This window comes from Anticarsia gemmatalis, chromosome 5 (genome assembly GCF_050436995.1).
Source record: "Anticarsia gemmatalis isolate Benzon Research Colony breed Stoneville strain chromosome 5, ilAntGemm2 primary, whole genome shotgun sequence".
NCBI lineage: Eukaryota > Metazoa > Arthropoda > Insecta > Lepidoptera > Erebidae > Anticarsia > Anticarsia gemmatalis.
In genome coordinates, this window is record NC_134749.1 from 12,283,160 (window position 1) to 12,301,565 (window position 18,406).

Here is an 18,406-nt window from a genome sequence, read left to right on the forward strand (position 1 = left end):
GTTTAATTTTATCTACAAAAGGAAACATTTACGAGTAATTATCATAAGTTTGGGAGCAGGTGTAAGGCTGCACGTTTTGAAATTGGTTGCCAAATAGCCTGTTTATATTATGTTTACAGCTGATTAGCCTTTTTAAGATGCAAGGTTGGTTTAAATATCAACTTAACTTACGAAATTATGATCAAAATGAGTCAATTATGATTTTTTGACAATTTTGATAGACGATATAAAAGTGCTTAGTATCCAAAAAAATTGCTAGTTCCTTTATACTTTGGTACTTCTATTCTTAGAGAATTTTGTATCTATAGATGCATGTCATGTCAAGTCAAGTCATGCAAGTCAAAGCGACTGAAAGGATTATGTTGAAAAATTAACTCAGATTGTTTATAACTCAGATTCACGCATAGTTTGAAACCTTCCCGCACCAACTGAGTCGGGAGAGATATAGTATAAAGTATGGTTTAGGAAATAAGAGACCTTCAATATAAAAGTAGACTTTGACATTTAAATGACAGCTGTTTGAATAGTTCTTAATTTAGTCGCTACAGGCGCTCTATGACTAAGCAACATAAATAATAACTGAACAGCGAAACCAATTAATCATGATTATCGCAACATCAACCTACATTTGAAACATGTTATTTTTGCATATCAAACCTTATTTGGTGTTAAGATTAGCATTCAGCTGTAATTTAAGAAATGCCAATCAAGATATTTATAAGGTGACTAGTTTAATCTGTGTAGTATTGAAATCAGGTCCAAAAAGGCTTATCTGTTTATGTATATATTTCAGCTTTTATATCCACTAAAATATATGTACATAATTTGGACTTAATTCTTATTTCCAGTATTAGGTAAATACGACGTTATTTCAGTGTTCAAGTGTATATTAAGTTAGAAAAGAGCGTTATAGTCGCTCTTAAGTTAAGTTAAGTAAAACAGAATTTGAACATAAAAATGATTATATAGTTATTTAACACTTCACCCTAAAATTATCGTTTCTTTAAAAATATTGCGCACCCATTGATTTTACCAACGATGCTCGTTGGTTGCTAAGTACTTAAAACGCTAATTATTGGTAACCCGCGGCCATCTAACTGTCGTGTCTCGAGGGGTTAAAATAAATAAAAAACGGAAGCTAGAATGAGCTTTTTAATTTTTTGTGGCGAGGCGAGGCGGGTGGACAAAAAATTCGGACCACGGGCGAATATTGAGGTACATTTTGCAGTTGTTTTTACCTGTAGTGAACAATCATGTTTTGATGTAAGTCCGTAGGATTTGATACGTCTTGTTAGTGCCTTTTTATAAAACTGAAATGGGTACTAAGTTTTTGCGTCAAGCCGGTTGAAAATAATTAACTTTCTGGATTCTTAAAAACTTCAACAATTTACAGAATTTTGTAAAAACAGAATTTTGAATATAAACGGACTTAAACAAATATGGGAATCCATTACCACCGTTGTAACGACAAACTTCGTTTATCGAATACTTTGAACGGTTATTAGCGGTTACAAAATGACTTGCCATTGCTTTTTGATGATGTTGCCATATTTTGAGGCCGTTTGGCCGCCACTGACCCAGGAACTTCGTTGTATTTACATTAAAATGAAATTACCTCGATTGCCCAAAAATGTTTTTTTTTATTATAACGACGAATAACATCGTGCCAGTTATATCCGAAGGTGTAGGCAAAGGCTTTTTAAACCGCCTCGCCTCGCCACAAAAAATTAAAAAGCTCATTCTAGCTTCCGTTTTTTATTTATTTTAACCCCTCGAGACACGACAGTTAGATGGCCGCGGGTTACCAATCGAATTAAACATTTTAACAAATTTATGCCCTTGTTTATCTGTGGTTTGGCAAATTAAAACCGGCCGCCATTTTTACGCGGCAAAATAATTAATTTTTGGCGCAGCGAGTCGACGGTCCGTGTCATGCAATGTGACACATTTATTTGCTGTGACATGGAGGCCTTTGAGCTACATGATGTTTTAAAATTGTTATTTATAATACGTATATTTTTCACCACAATTTGATGCGTTGATTAATACCGCATTGCGCTCAGTTAGTTGATTGGATTAAAGTGTTACTTTTGTAAATGGCATTTTATGTGGTTATTTTATTGCCTTTTAGCATACTTGTGTAATGAATTTGGAGTGCAGAAATACAAGCCTAAAGCTAATTAATTAGCGTTTTAAGTACTTAAAACTCTAAATGTTCTACTGTTATTTTTGGAATGATTTCAACAATTCTGAAATCAATATCAATTCTAGTAACATACGTAATGATTGGTACCAATTCTAAGTATTTAAATTTTTTTCCAATAAGTAACCAGTAAAATTTGTGTTATCCAACCAAGGTATACAAATAACCAACTAGCGTATATAAAGTAATATAGATAAATCGCGCTTTTCCATAGGTAGAGACCAAAGAACGCCACTTGGTACGATACTTACAAACTTCCCTAGCCTCATTCACATCCATACATCGTGTCGTACACTGAGTATTCACTACATATAAGACTACAGTTCATACAAACATCATATTCAAATAGGTCATCATTAGCATTGTCACTTGAAGTCAAATTCCGCGGCAAGGTCGATTCCCTTCTAACTGCGACTGCGGAGTCAATACACTTGTGGTATTTTAGTTTTAATGTAACATCTCGCTTGTTATTACTTATGACTCTAGCAGAGTTACAATAATTCTATTTTTACCAGTTGACCAGTGTACGCAACTGCTATTTTAAAAGACTTGGATTAGATGCCTATGTCAAATAAAACGTTAGTAAATAGGAGATATGAAAAAAGCGATCTACACGTCTCTAACTTTGCCTCTTGTTTATATCTAATTAACGGATCTAATGATTAAAAAATATCTGAATAATTGTTTCATAAATTACAAAATTGACTATGACTTTATCCGTATTGTAATGTCTATAATATTCCATAGGAAAGGAAGATGTAAGAGCAATGTTTCTCAACGTGCTGGATTCTAACCTGAGACTTGACAGTCCACTGCCATATTCTTACTCATTTCAGCAAACGTATGTGTTATGACTAAACGTACACATCGAAGTATGAACTCATCGCACAGTTTTTGTTTATAACTTCGGTCCCCGCAAATTGACGGCAAATTGGTTATTATTAGAGTAACCAGGGATTTTTCCTTGTTCAGGATTTAGTTTATAAGTTTCGATTGAGAAGAATTTGAATGTATGAAAACCTAGTTTATTAAGTTTCGATTGTTTTTACAAATTTGAATATAGACAATATATTATTGAGAAAATATTGTTTATTGAGTTTTTGACTATATTAGCTTTTGCCACGAGAGAACTAGTGTGGAACATTTTGTGACGGTTTTATATACTATGTGATTGTAATACTATTGTCCTGTATTGTGCGCACTTATTTTGTTTAATTTTTACTGTCTAGGGGCGGCCAAATTTATTGTTTGATTCACTAGTTTAACAGGCCAATGTTCTTTTGGCGTTTACAATATAACATTAATAAAATTATTTTAAAATACTTTCTGCCGTTTGCCGTAAAACAACGGGATAAAACACTCTCGTTCCATTTCTCATCCGACCGATTGCTATTTTAAGTAAAAAAATAATTAAAAACCGTTTTAAACATTGTATGGTCACAGTAGTTGTTACACCAAATTGTCGGGTGAGTTTGGGTGAATTGCTATATTTATAGCGCGTTTTTAGCGGTATATTAGAACAATTGCATGAATTTGTTTTCTAGTATCTTCGCATAAATTCATAAATGTAGGATGTTCTATTTTATTACTAAATTCTGACATCATTCTATGTTATTTTGAGCGGAATTCATATCTTTATTGGAATCCATTAATTGAATCATACCTTTAGTTAAAATAGGTACCATAGTCATGTATTAATAATTAATTGTTTTCAGAAATGTTACATATGTGTGCTGTTGTTAAACTAAATAAATGAATAAGAGAAATAGCTTTAAATTAGATTGATTCTCGAAAATTACAAATTTTAATGTTTGCAATTTTATAATCAACAAAGAGTTTTTTACCACGGTAATGAAATGGAATATTTATTTTTATTAACTACCTCGTTGATCGCCCAACATGTTGTCGGACTTGACCAAAAATTATAGCAATTTTCATAAGTAGAGCTACACTTGCAAATGGAGTTCAAACTTTTATATAATTATAACTATGGGTGAAAGTTGAATGTGTTTTTCATTAATTAGGTAATCCATTAAGCTAATAGTCTAGACTTTTTAATGACCCAAGTGCCATGCTGAACATATAAATGCTTGATAGTCTTTTACGAAAAATTGTACGAAATTAATATTGATGACAATTTATACAAGTGTGGTTTGTTACTTGACTTAACACAAGATGTTTTAACCCAGGAAATGTTTTAGCGGGAGCTAACAGAATACATTTCGTTTTGAATTGTTCAGCTTTCTTTCATGTGAAAACTGTTTAACCATTTTGGAAGACTTTCGGCTAAGCAGATAGAGTTTATCCTAGCTAAATACATGCGCTACTTTTGTCAAGAAATAATAAGATAAATAAACAATATATAAGTAACTTAGCCCCAATTTCACCACTTAAAATTAAGTTTCAATTAACTTATCACGTAAGCAGATGTTATAACGTTTAAACTGTCTGATACGCTATCAAGCACTTATCCGGAAATCGCAAAATAGTCCTTAATAATGCAATTTAAAGTCATACTTCATCAACAATGCACATGTAAATAACACAAGCCCTATGTCCTGCATACTTATGAAGTAAAGTCGCTGCTCGCGGCGGGAGGGGGGGGGGGGGGAGTAGGGAGGTCGTTCGTTCACCCGTGTAGGCGGCACAGCCTTCGATGTGATGTTCTATGCCTGCGTGAGTAAGCTTAGTGCAGTAGGAACTTGGTTCATAATGTCGTATTCTGATTTAAATTTAGCAGCTAGTTTTGAGCTATAGATGTTTTTTTAAGTGCTTGAATAGCTAATTAATATTAGCTTTTAAACTCTCGAATTGCATGTTTAATGTATAATAGAATACGGGAATTAACGCGAATTTTACCTTAAAATGCCTAACGTTTCGGCGCAGGTTGTACTCGCCGTGGTCGCAGGCTGACTGGAGCAGCGATGACATGACTTCGTGTATGTGAGGCGGAGGTAAAATGCGTGTTCGCGTTGATTCCCGTATTATATTATACATTAGATATTAATTTGAATATTATTTTTTTCTTCAACTACGGAATCTAAGCTTTATAATTTCGTTACAACAAACTAGCGGTAATGTATTGTATGCTATACATGCTGAGTAGTACTCGGCATTTAATGCGCGGTACGGGTTGTGCTATGTTTTGTTTGTACATTAAGTTGTGTACAATTATTAAATAAGAACTGATGACTGCCTCTGTGGCGCAGTGGTTTAGGTCGCCACGCCGATACCACTGCAACGGGAGGTCGTGGGTTCGATTCCCACACGGGACAATTATTTGTGCGATCCACAAATAATTGTTTCGGGTCTGGTTGTACTTTGTGTCCGTTGTTTGTATGTTTGTAAAAGTCCCCGCGACACAAGAGCAATTCTTAGTGCGGGAGTTGTCTTTAAAAAAAAAAAAAAAAGAAGAATAAAAAAAAATATCATAACAAAACCAATTAATGAACTACTCAAGTTAGCTTATAAAACATATCTATATACATGATGGTTCGCAAGTTAATTAGCTCAGACAGACTAATGACTACGTACACTAAGGCTTTATTCTGCTTAGAACCACAGGCGGCTACAGGATAATTAGCTATGTGGGCGATATTTCTAAGAATCTCTATACAAAAACTTTGACTGATTAACTGACAGATTACCGCCCAAACTCATAACCACAAGATGTTTTGAACTTTGAATAATTACACTAGTCTCTTAGACGAAGAAAGTCGTAAGATGATCGTAAGGTGATTCTACTTAAGACGTTTTGGATTGTTGAGATAATAGTGGGGGAATATTGTTAGTTCCACCTACGATAGGTACTTGTTACGTTTTGTAAAATATATGTATTATTAAGACTACACTTTCCTAGTTGCTAGTGTATTACACCCACAAGATTTAATTTGGACGGCAAAAGCTGACTTGAGTATGCAATTTTTTTTTATATTGCATGCTCAGGTTTATATTAACAATTCTTACCTGATTGGTTCCCCTCTTGTTACAATCTTTTGTAAAAGATGTGGATCTTCATTCATTGTAAGATCGTTACATAGGATAGTGAGGACGGTAAAGCATTTCTGTTACTTCTATTTTACGAAATGATGACCTCCTCTATTACGAAAATTTTTTGTAAATATTTTTCCATCACGAGGAAATCGAACTCGCTACCACCGTCTTAAAAAAATACTTGCAGACGTTTATTCTCACTTTGCATTACATGTATTATTGAAAACGCACAAAATTTTGCTTAGTTTGATACTATGCGAAATTTACTTTAACCACCATACAAATTCAAAAAATAGGTGCACGGTGTGAAATAGCGTGATTTCCAATGCGCTGTGCATAAACCTTTGAAACATAATTCCTATCAATCTGTGTTGTTAGAACGTCACAAGTAACGAGTTTGCATCGTTATGTACGAGCACATGTTTCATACTGTTTGAGCTATTTGAAACCAATGTGTTAGCATTTTTGTAATCATATTTATTAGATAACTGTGTAATTTATTTACGTTCCTAGATAAAGTTCTAATTTTGATTGATAAAATTACCAAAAAAACGAATCATGTAGAAATACTTATGATAATGTAAACCAATGTCGAATGTTTCAAACTTAGCGAATTTTTAAAGTTTATAATTCTTATAACAATTATACGTACGTTTGGTAAATAAAGTTGAAATGAATATCATAAGTATACAAAAAAAGTTAATATTGTCAAAGTTCCAGTTTACAGTTATGCAAAATATAATGCCATCTGTCGAGCAATAGTAGTATTATCCGAACAGCGCCATCTATAATCGAGTAGTAACAGCTTTGGTATATCAAGACTCTATTAGATGTCGCTACCAATGTTTATTAAAATATTAAATGTTTTAATAATATGTAACAATAATTTCTCTGAGTTTAATTTATGATAATGTATAATAGAAAAAAAAACAGACAAATTATGTAAATAACAAATTCCTATCCAGAAAATATGGCATATCACAGGGAATTAACAATATGGAAGTTCCCTTCAATAATTCTTCGAAATCAACAAATTTTACCAATCTGAATTTCCAGTAAATAAATTTTGCGGAAATTGCCACCAAATTTTCATAAAATATTTCACATTATCTTGTCTGAACACTCATCAATGCTATCCTGATAACGTTATCACTATGCACACAAAACGTAGTCTACTGACTGATATCATCTTAAAGCATAACCACACAAAAATGCACATAACCTTGAAAACTATCGACACTTATATCACCCTTATTGTCCTACAAATAAGGTTCATATTCGTAGTTTACTATTGAGTGACTTAAGACAAATGCACTATGGATTAAAATAAGTTATGAAGCAGTGTATTGGTATTTATGACCTAGGTTTAACTAAAATCTAGGTCTTATTTTGTATACTAGTCACGTGTGTTCTTAAATATTTAGGAATATCTAATTATATTTTGCCAGTAATGCTTGTATGTAGTTATTTTCTAATATAGTACCTTGTGTCATTTCAGGAATTAGAATTAATTGAATAGCGCTATGACTATAGCAAGCATAAAAAAAATTTTCAACTAGGCATGAAAAACTATTTGGTTAACGACAAAAATGTTTGAACCATTAGAAAATCGGACATATATGGCGCCTGGACTGACCATGTGATCCTAAACCATTGTACCATTGCACCGAACGAACTAGTAATTTTAACTATAGTATTCCTTATCAAAGATAAATTATTGAACATGGTTATTACCACCAACACTACAATAATCATTATTGTAGTGTTGCCTTGAACAGAACTTTAAACTTTAATAAACTCGACGATCAACACTTCCATTTAGGTCATATTTATTTACAATTCAAACAAAACGATTTATCAACACCATAACAGTGAAACTCCATACAAATAAGTATTATAAATATTATAAATATCAACAAAATACTTGGACGTCTACTTGAGCCCTTCGTACTTGAGAGATTGAAGATCAAATCTTATGATGACGTCACGATGCTGCGGATGTTTGAGTTGCATTTCATAATACCACGGCTTATTGTTGGTGATAAGATTAGCTATATTTATATTAAGGAAATACAAACATATTGCATACTAGCTGACCCGTGCGACGCCGCTCGCGTGAATTTCGTACTGTTGTGCTTATTCGTTTGATCACGCAAATTTCAAAGCGCTTGATACACCTACACATAAATTTGCTAACAACTCTATTGTCACCTAATAGTTACTTACGAAAGCGACCCGATGGGCACACGATATGACACAGGCTCACCCCCGGTTTCTGAGGTACATTTAGCGGCAGTTTATCTATTCAATAGCGTTAAAACTCATAGAAAAAAACGCTATTGAATAGATAACCTACCGCTAAATGTACTCAGAGACCGGGGGTCAGGCAGGCTTGATTTCCTGTGGATACCTCCTTTTGCGCTAGTGCTTGGTAACCGAATAACAACGCTTATATTCGTCTTCTTTAACTAAGAATTAAGTTTCATAGTTTATGTATAAGTGTAAGAAAACCCACTCGTTAAATAAAGTGGTACCGAATGTATAAAAACCATGCATGCCGAGGTTGTTCTGTGGATGGGTGACCATCTTATACATATCAAGTTCCTCCGTGTTTCGGAAGGCAAGTGATATTGTGGGTCCCGGCTATCACTTTCAAAGATCTTTGACAGTCGTTAACGGTAGTCTGAAGCTTGAAAGTCTGATAGGTTTTTTTTTTTTTTTTTTTTTTATTTTTTTTTTATTATTATTATTATTTTTTTTTTTTTTACTGAAGGGTATCGTGTTATAACCTAGGTAACTGGGTTGTGGAGGTCAGACAGGCACTCGCTCCGTGTAAAACACTGGTATTCAGCTGTATACGGTGAGACTGGGAGCCGACTCCAACATAGGTTGGAAAAAAAGCTATGCCGAGAGTGGGAAATCGTGTCTTCTTGTTATTATTGAAGAGATTTACAAACATACAAACAACGGAGATAATGCACGTAAAATAGTTCTACAGAACGAAATATATGTGTCCACCACTGCCTCAAAGGTGACTACACTAAAAACCCAATCATTCGATGAACATTCGTTTTCATTCGTCCACCTTTTTCCCGACTCAGCAGTTTCGGACCTAACGTCTCACAAACAAACAGACAAAGTGACGAGTAACAAGCTAGGCGGTTAACAATGTAACTTTCTCTCCGCTTTCAATCAGCACACGTCAGATAGGACGCGTGTGGTCACCGCGGCACATCAAAGTAACGAATAAATTTTATTTTAATACGGAACGTAACGAATTGTGTCGCGTGGATGATGACACTGTGTTTTGTGGAGATGATAGGACAAGTCTGCGAGTTAACTTTCGTAAAATAAAGGCACATTAGTAGATTTTATTATTACTTGCCAACAAATTTTGAGTGATTAAAATTTTCGTTCTCGTTATAGGAGAAGGACTAATGCTAGTAGAGAATAGTTACTCTTATAGCTGGTTAGTTATCTTTTAATTATTTTTGTGAATATTTTTAATCTTCTTGATCGTTAACTTAGTTGAAGCTATAAGAACTACATTTTTTTTTACTTCAGTTTTATTATGACAGAGGCCGAATATTGGGATATCTTTAGCTCCTATTTTATTTAGGGCATCTAAACTAAGCTTACTTTATTGTACTGTAGATTTTTAACTGAATATGAGTGAAGAATATACCCGAGACAATAACATTATTCCTTCAGTAAAGATTTTAAAAAATCGGAACCAAATCTATTATTTTCCATTTTAAATTTAATTCAAAGTCGGGACATTCCGAATAGTTCTCAACTCACAGCCACACTACAGAGTTACTCAATATCGTAAACGAAAACGCATTGTTACATCAACGTTATGATTGAACTGAAATAGTCTCACGTTATAAATATGCACCACACTCTGACTCACGCGACCTTGTGTGCACTTCTTTAAAATAACCTCATTCTGTGAATCATTTCTTTGAAAGACTTTACACCATATTGCTAGGTAAAACATATTACATATTAGGTATTTGTACACTCTTTCTTAACTCACTTTCCTTCCTCTTTTAAACACCTTCGTAATTATCTCTGCGTCACCCTAAGGTAGACTGGCAGAAAATTCCCCTGGCATTAAGTCCGCCTTTATACAAAGTTGTATAATAAGTTTAAAATAAATAAAACATATCTAGTATTTTAACTTGCTGTTGCCCGCAACTACGTCCGCCTGGTTATGAAGATATGCATTGTCATTCAAACAACCTTTTAGGGATTACATTTCGGAATTTCAGTAACTCGATTCTCTACCACTATCGACATCCGTTAACCGACTAGCTATCGAGAAGTTTTGCACGAAAATCGGATAAGCACCTCTAGCGGGCTCCGAAAAACTCTCGATACTTGAAAGTACCGACTGTTGAGAACTACGTTGCAGAACGGGACGTTGCTCGTGGTCATCACACAAATATTTGTCCCCCCTTGAGCCAATAAGCAACGCGTGTGGTGGGTTCGAATCCTACGTGGACAAGTGTTTGTGTGATGAGTACGACTATCTGTTCTGAGCCTGAGTGTAAAACATTAAAATCTTTATCAGTATTGATCTTTATCAGTGAACATATGGGAAAACATATGTACATTTAAACCATAGACTAGTCTTGTAATTCATGTTATGTCGGTATCTCATCACAAAGTTTCCATTCCTGTAATACCTATTTTAAGAGATGCATTCATCGGTTACTCCAGAAATAATTATACAACTAACAATACGTATGTACAGTGAAAAGCAAAAATATAAACATATTGACCTTCACACTTTAATAGCATTGATAAAAATGCTCAAAGAAAACGTTTCAGTGTCTCATTTTAAAAGGTTATTTTTTCTACGAAAATATCAATTGAATTATTGCTATTGGTCAACAACAAAACGTAGTGATTATAGTATTACTTTGTAGTTAATATACATTAGTATATTCAATAATATTGAATAAAATGCTTCCTAGTCTGACAACTTACAGAAAAAGAGCCTTGGCGTGCACAATTTATCTTAAACTATGTATTTTTAAAATAAAGTAGGAGTAATATGACAGTGTATATGTTACTGTAAAAGCCCGAACGGTGGTAAATCCTAAGATTTTCCGGTATAACCTAAGATTTACCAACTCGCAATGGTAAAAGTCCGAACAATTCTTTTATTTCGAACTTTTACCTATATTCACTTGATGATGTCGAGATGTCGCCGGAGCCCCGCTTCGCGGGGCTACTCCTTCTGGGTGGTTAAAAAAAAATAACCACGAAGGCTAAGGTGGGAGCTTCGCTTCGCTCGCTCCCACCTTAGCCTTCTAACCTAACCTACCCATGTCGCTATGCCCAAAACTCCTTCTTTATAACTATGTCACAGTATATAATTACACCGTGAAATAGTTTTAAACATAGTTATGAAGGAGGATTTTTTTATATATCGTAACATAGTTTTTAAACTCTGGCTTGTTCGGACTTTTACCAATGAGAGTTGGTAAATCTTAGGTTTTACCGGAAAATCTTAGGATTTACCACAGTTCGGGCTTTTACAGTAACATATACATATTTTTACTCGCGACTCTACTTATGCAGTTTCTACGTAATTTTCATTAAACATAGTTACTCACCGATGCAGTGTCACGCATACAAATAGATCATTATTATGAAGGACATATTTGTTTAGAAGTATTTATATAGCAATAGATTCATAGGTAATTTAGATTTCTAGGAATAATGATTCTTCTTAGTCATTAGCGTGAACATATTTATAAAGAACTAGATGACCCGGCAAACATTGTTTTGCCATGTAAATAAAAAAAAAATGTCACGTAGGGGTATGAAAAATAGATGTTGGCCGATTCTCATACCTACTCAATATACTCACAAAATTTCATGAGAATCGGTCAAGCCGTTTCGGAGGAGTATGGCAACGAAAACTATGACGCGAGAATTTTATATAATATATCACTACATAGTATAAAACAAAGTCGCCCATTTTGTCTGTAGTCCCTTCGTATGCATAAAACTTTAAAACTACGCAACGGATTTTGATGCGGTTTTCACTAATAGAAAGAGTATTTTCTCCGACAGGTTTTTATATATAATTGAAATACATTGAAACTATATTAGCTGAGTTATAGCGATTTATGTCCAAGAAGTCAGAAAAAAAATCTAATTGAAGATTGCATTTGTGCGTGCGCCGCTTATACCGTTGGATACAAGTAAGAACAATGTATAGCAAAAACATTGGTCTTTATTAGTTCTACAAAAAAGTCCGCGATGACATATATCCAGCTTTTTTATTTAAGTCACAAAAACTACTTTTCTGTATTAAAAAAACATTTAATTCGTTGGGTGATGTTTAACTGGTGATATAACCAATAATACATATATCCTTATCAAAATAAGTAAGTTCATCATCACGAGCATTTAATTTAGATTATTTTTGCAGTTTACAGTGTGTTATTTAGACATATAGTTTAGGAGATATCACGATATTAGTATTGCGGCACGGTACGGGCCGGCCGCGGCGGCGGGGGCAGCGTCCCTATAAATAGCGCGTCGGCGGCAGCGGCTCCCCATTAGCACTTTGAAATTGGAAGCGATCGGACACGTTTATTTATCGCAGCTCTTTGAGAAAAATAAGACGTGCTTTTCAGCGCGACAACAACTGCCGTCGTAAATGTAAACACAGTAACTTAAGTTACTGTGTTTATAGTTTGTTTAGTTCTTTGGAATCAGGAGACCGCGGGCTATTTGAGAAAGTTTTCGGTTTGTTTGTACGATAGATAGTTACCGAAATACATTAAATAAAAACACAGTATTTTTACAAAAAAAACATTTTTTTTAATAAAAAATACAGTATCTGTGTTATTTTAAATTAAATAACAGTATCTCACTACTAACTGTGTTTTTTTAACGTGAATAGATTTTAATTTTTCTTTTTTTGCTTGATTATAACACGGCTTCTTCAGTTACTGTGATTGCGTATAAAATATTGTTCAAAGATAAACAACAAATACTTGAATAAATCACAGTATCTCATTTACTGTATTACTGATTTTATACGTATTTCTAAGAAACATAGTTATAACACAGTATGTACATACTTACTGTGTCGTAATTCCCCTAATGTTAATATCTTTACAAAGTTACAACACAGTAATAGGTAAAACTTGGTTACAACACAGTAACCGTTGAGTTACCGTGTTGTAACTTAAAAAAGAAAAAAATATTATATTATTACCCTAGCTTAAAACACATTATCTAATTTTATTATTTATACAATAATAATATACTAGATATATATATACAGAATCAAAGATTTAACTATATACTAACATTAAAAGTTGCATGAAATAATATACAATAATTAGTATCTTCATGAGAGCAAAAATTAACCATTAAACTTCAACCGCGTTTTTCTCAAAACGCATATTTTGAAGTTACTGTGTTTAGATTTACGACGGCAGATTATAATTGTATGATAATAGTAGGTATTGTATTCTAAGGTTAGTATTAAATCGCACTTATTAGTAAGATTAGTTTTTTAAAATATAAAACCGTAATTTATGGATTGATATTTTCCATTAAGATTTTGGTTAAAATTTAAAGTTAGGTCAATTTAATATTAGGGGAAGATAAGTTCAGAAAAAAAATGATAAAGTTAAAATGAAAATGTATGTATACCTTATATTATATTTCAAAAAATGTAGACAAAGTTAATCTTCTAAAAATAAATGTACTTAAATAAAAAATAAGTAAAAGTAATAAAATGTAGAATGTAAATAATTTAAAAAGTAAACAAGAAAATAATAGTTAGATGTATATAACAAAAGTAGGTAAGTACATAAAAAAAAAACAAAAAATATAAAAAAACGGTACATAAAAAATAAATAATATTAAAAAGTAGGTACTACGACTTTGATCTATACATATAAGACAAAAAAAAATCTGTACATTACTTAAATATTTTTTCCAAAAACTGATAGGGGGGGGCGATCAAAGAAGAGTCACAGAAACCAAAAAACATTTTAATATTTTAAACGCGGTTAAGGGAAAGAGAAGTTATTGTGAATTGAAAATTAGTATCCAATATGTGTTGGTGCGTTGACTGTATTTGTCGAAGTAGCGGGATACACGCAAACGAAGTTGCGCGGGTCAGCTAGTTGGATATAACTTCTTAATAATCTTCATTTGCCTTGTTGAAAATGTAGCCAAATGTTCCCGGATATACTTATATTACATTCAAAATTTTTATTTAAATAGAAAAAGCTGTTTTTGCGTATAAGGTTATAGTAAAAGAAAATATTGGAAGGGAACATCACATGCCTAAAAAGTTCAAAAGATAAATAAGGAATTATAGATCCGCACTGAAATAGAATAATGGGACACAATTATTTTCGAGATATAGTAATTCTTCACGCCTTATAAGGTTAGTTTATTGCTATAAGCAGGCGGAAACGTGATAAGATTGTGCGAGAATCCGATGTGCTTGATAAAAGTAATGCGATTACTACTAAATATGAAATTTATCTCATTGTTATGGCTATTATGTTAAGAACTTTGACAAAACACAATGTATTTAAAAAACAAGAAGCAATATTCACTTAAGTTACACGTTAATTGGTTGTTTATAATTAATTCTTTCATCTCTACAATTTACTCGAACAAAAAGATATGATTCCGGCCAGGATCGAACTGGCGGCCTTCTGCGTGTAAAGCAGATGTGATAACCACTACACCACGGAACCAGATATCTAGCACGCAAAATGTTATCACCACATGAATTTTGCACAATCTCTCGCACTTGCAATTTTGATAGAGTATTTGTTATGCGTGCCGTATGAGAAATATACTTAATACCACTTATCAATCAACATTACAGTGTCTGTTTGATCCGTTTTCACGAATAAACTGCTAGATCAAAATGGTTGAAATTTAACTAGAGATTTAAGATCAGAAATGAACATTACATTCAGATGATACGATAAACTGAACATCTAAATATGTATAACTCAAAGGTGGTGACTGACATATGCCCGGTTTTTTAGCGGTAGTTTATCTATTCAATAGCGTTTTTTTATATGAGTTTAAACGTTATTGAATAGATAAACTACCGCCAAATGTACCTCAGAAACCGGGGGTTAGTGATCTATCAAGCTACGCACAGCCCAAACCACGTGACGGATCGAGCTGAAATTTGGCATGCAGGTAGACATTGGCGCAGTGGTTTAAGCGGTCACCTCGCCGCAACAACCGTAGCGCCACGTGTGGTGGGTTCGAATCCCACCCGGGACAAATCTTTGTGTGATGAGCACGAGTATTTGTTCTGAGCCTGGATGTTAATGTATCTATATAAGTATGTATTTAGAAGTATATAAGTATGTTTATCAGTTATTTGGTTACCATAGTACAAGCTCTGCTTAGTTTGGAATCAAAATGACCGTGTGTGTGTGTATTTCTACCAAGGGAATAAAAGGAGATGAAAGTTTGTTGAAAATTCTGTCCTTAGTCACACGCGGACGAAGTCACGGGCAAAAGCTAGTATTGAAAATCAAAGCTTATCTATAACCAGAAAAGAATGCAATCGTTTAGACATACGAAATGCGTGCACGTGCATGCGTACATACGAAAGATTTATCAAAACTACCGAAATTTTCCGATTGTTTCCAACACATTGCATCTGTTTATATTATTTACAGATAGTTTATGATATTGCTGCAAATAAAACATATGTTTGTAGAATAAGAATAGATTATTACTGGTTGCTAAGGAGTATTTTAAATTATCTTACAAGATAAGAATGAATATAAGTTTTGCCAAATAAAAAAGGAAAAAAACTGTTTCAAAGAACTTTTAAACATCTCAATTTAAGCGCTTATTGATGGTAAATTGTTTAAGAACTTTTGCGCCGAAATTGTAACTATAATGGGCCATTACAAAATTACGAACTACGTCATAATTAAAACAACTATAGTAATGTTAAGTACGAGTGGGAGATTACGATAAAATTACATGACGAAGTTCGCACGTTTGTAAAGTCCCGAGTCTAACTTTATGCAATTTTGTATACAATTCAGATGAGGCACCGAAAAAATCATAAGCCAGCCTTTAAAAAAACATGTTTTCCTTTATACTTTTTGTAATTTTGCAACATTATCTCATGTGTGGTCTTATACATCTCCGGACCATCGCATTAAGTCTGTAGGCGTGAATAATGGCTTCCACCACTAAGCTGTTTATTAAATAATTCCTGTGATCGGTAATAACCGTGCAATTTGTACGTTAAATATTGATAAATCTATATTAAGAGAGGATAATGAGGATGTAGGGAGTGAATGTATGAAAGTCGTTTCGTTTCTTTTTAGTTTTATAATGAGCGAGGTCTTAAGTACTGTAGTTATATGACTAAAGTCCGTTTGAAACTTAATCTTCGGAACTGTCAGTGGGTCTTGTGTATATTGTGGTGGTATGTTCGGTTCGATTTCCATTTACAATTAACACTTTGCAAGATTTAATTATGTATAAGGTTTCAAGTTCGTAATATGCTAATTACGAAAGGGTTTTGAAAATAAGACTATATTAGGTGATTTAGGGCTGTGAGAGACCATTTGTGAATGCAAGTTTAAAATAAAAGTGTGAGCATTATTGTAAAGTTATGATAAACCTGATATTTTATTTCACTCAAGCACACTGATTTCTAGGCTATATTTTGTATTTGATAGAATAGATATTTACGTAAAATAATTACTTAAAATTTTTCTCAAAATCATTTTTTAAGATCTCGTGTCAAATTCTTTGAAACATATTTTATACTAGCCGACCCGCGCAACTTCGTTTGCGTCACATAAGAGAGAATGGGTCAGAATTTTTCACGTTTTTATAACACTTTTAACTGTTACTCTGCTCCTATTGGTCGTAGCGTGATGATATAAATTATGCCTTTTTTCCGAAAAATATATCAAAATTATTTAAATATCTCCTAATATAACGAAGTCGCGCTAAGGCTTATCCGCCATTAAAACAGTTGCCATGACAACGGAATTTTGTTAATTTAATGTCATTAGAATATTGATTATTCCCGACTTAATTCGCCACCTGAATTTTCCCGGGAAATGCGTCATTTTCCCGGGGTAAAAAGTAGCCTATGTCCTTTCTCGGGTATCAAAGTATCTCCATACCAAATTTCACGCAAATTGGTTCAGTAGTTTAGGCGTGATTGAGTAGCAGACAGACAGACAGACAGACAGACAGACAGACAGAGTTACTTTCGCATTTATAATATTAGTATGGATTTAAACCACACCCTTATGAAATCATGCTTTAAAAATTGACTCATTCAACACTAACAGTGAGTGTAACCCAATTTTCACGCAAGTATGTGGGTCATATCCATCCATCGTTTCTTGAAATTGTCTTCAGATGACATAAGCGACATCACGGTGATGTATGCGACATCGTATTTTATTATGTTTGTATGTTTGTGAGTCAAAGAGAGATGTGTTTATCTTTTCTGAATCATAGGATCTAAAAATGAATAGAAAACCTCCGTAATTTTGAAGGCGGTTAAAATGGACTTTTACCATTGCGAGTTGGTAAATCTTAGGTTATACCGGAAAATCTTAGGATTTACCACCGTTCGGGCTTTTACAGTAACATATACATGCACAAAACTGCTTTTTTATTTTAATATGGATTGACTCATTCCCCTGTCTCGACCAGTTAAAAAAAGACCGATAAATTCATTCACCTGCCACTCAGTACCCTGTGATCATTGATCAGGCCCCTGCCGGCGCGTTTGGTCCTCAAAAATTTGCGTGTCGGAATAAAAATGCGAATTAATTAATATTTTAATCAATCTCAACAAGATAAGATACGGTGAGTTATTTCAGTCTTTTGAAGTTGAGTTGTTCGGCAATTAATTAAATGGGTAGGTAGCATTTAACTTAAAAGTAAGTACATTAGTACTTTTGAGTTAAATGTTTTTTCAGAGAACTTGATAATATGTTTATTTGTTGAAATTACCTGAAAATTCAAGGGAGAGGCGTTTACTCAGAAGTGGGACACACAATCAGGCTTGTTAAAAAAATATTACCGCTTTTCTAATGTCAGGATAATTGTACGACATTTTCGTATAATTTTATCCTAATACAAATACTATTAATGCGATTGAATTTGTTAAAAAAATTCCATTGATTTCTGGTTCTC

General features: G+C 33.4%; 1 non-coding gene across 1 annotated transcript; it reads right to left on the reverse strand.

The window, feature by feature from the left end:
* Window positions 1–14,876: 14,876 nt before the first annotated feature.
* On the reverse strand, window positions 14,877–14,949 carry TRNAV-UAC (transfer RNA valine (anticodon UAC)). Its single transcript has one exon. It is a non-coding gene; the product is annotated as a tRNA-Val (tRNA).
* Between the last annotated feature and the right edge of the window lie 3,457 nt (window positions 14,950–18,406).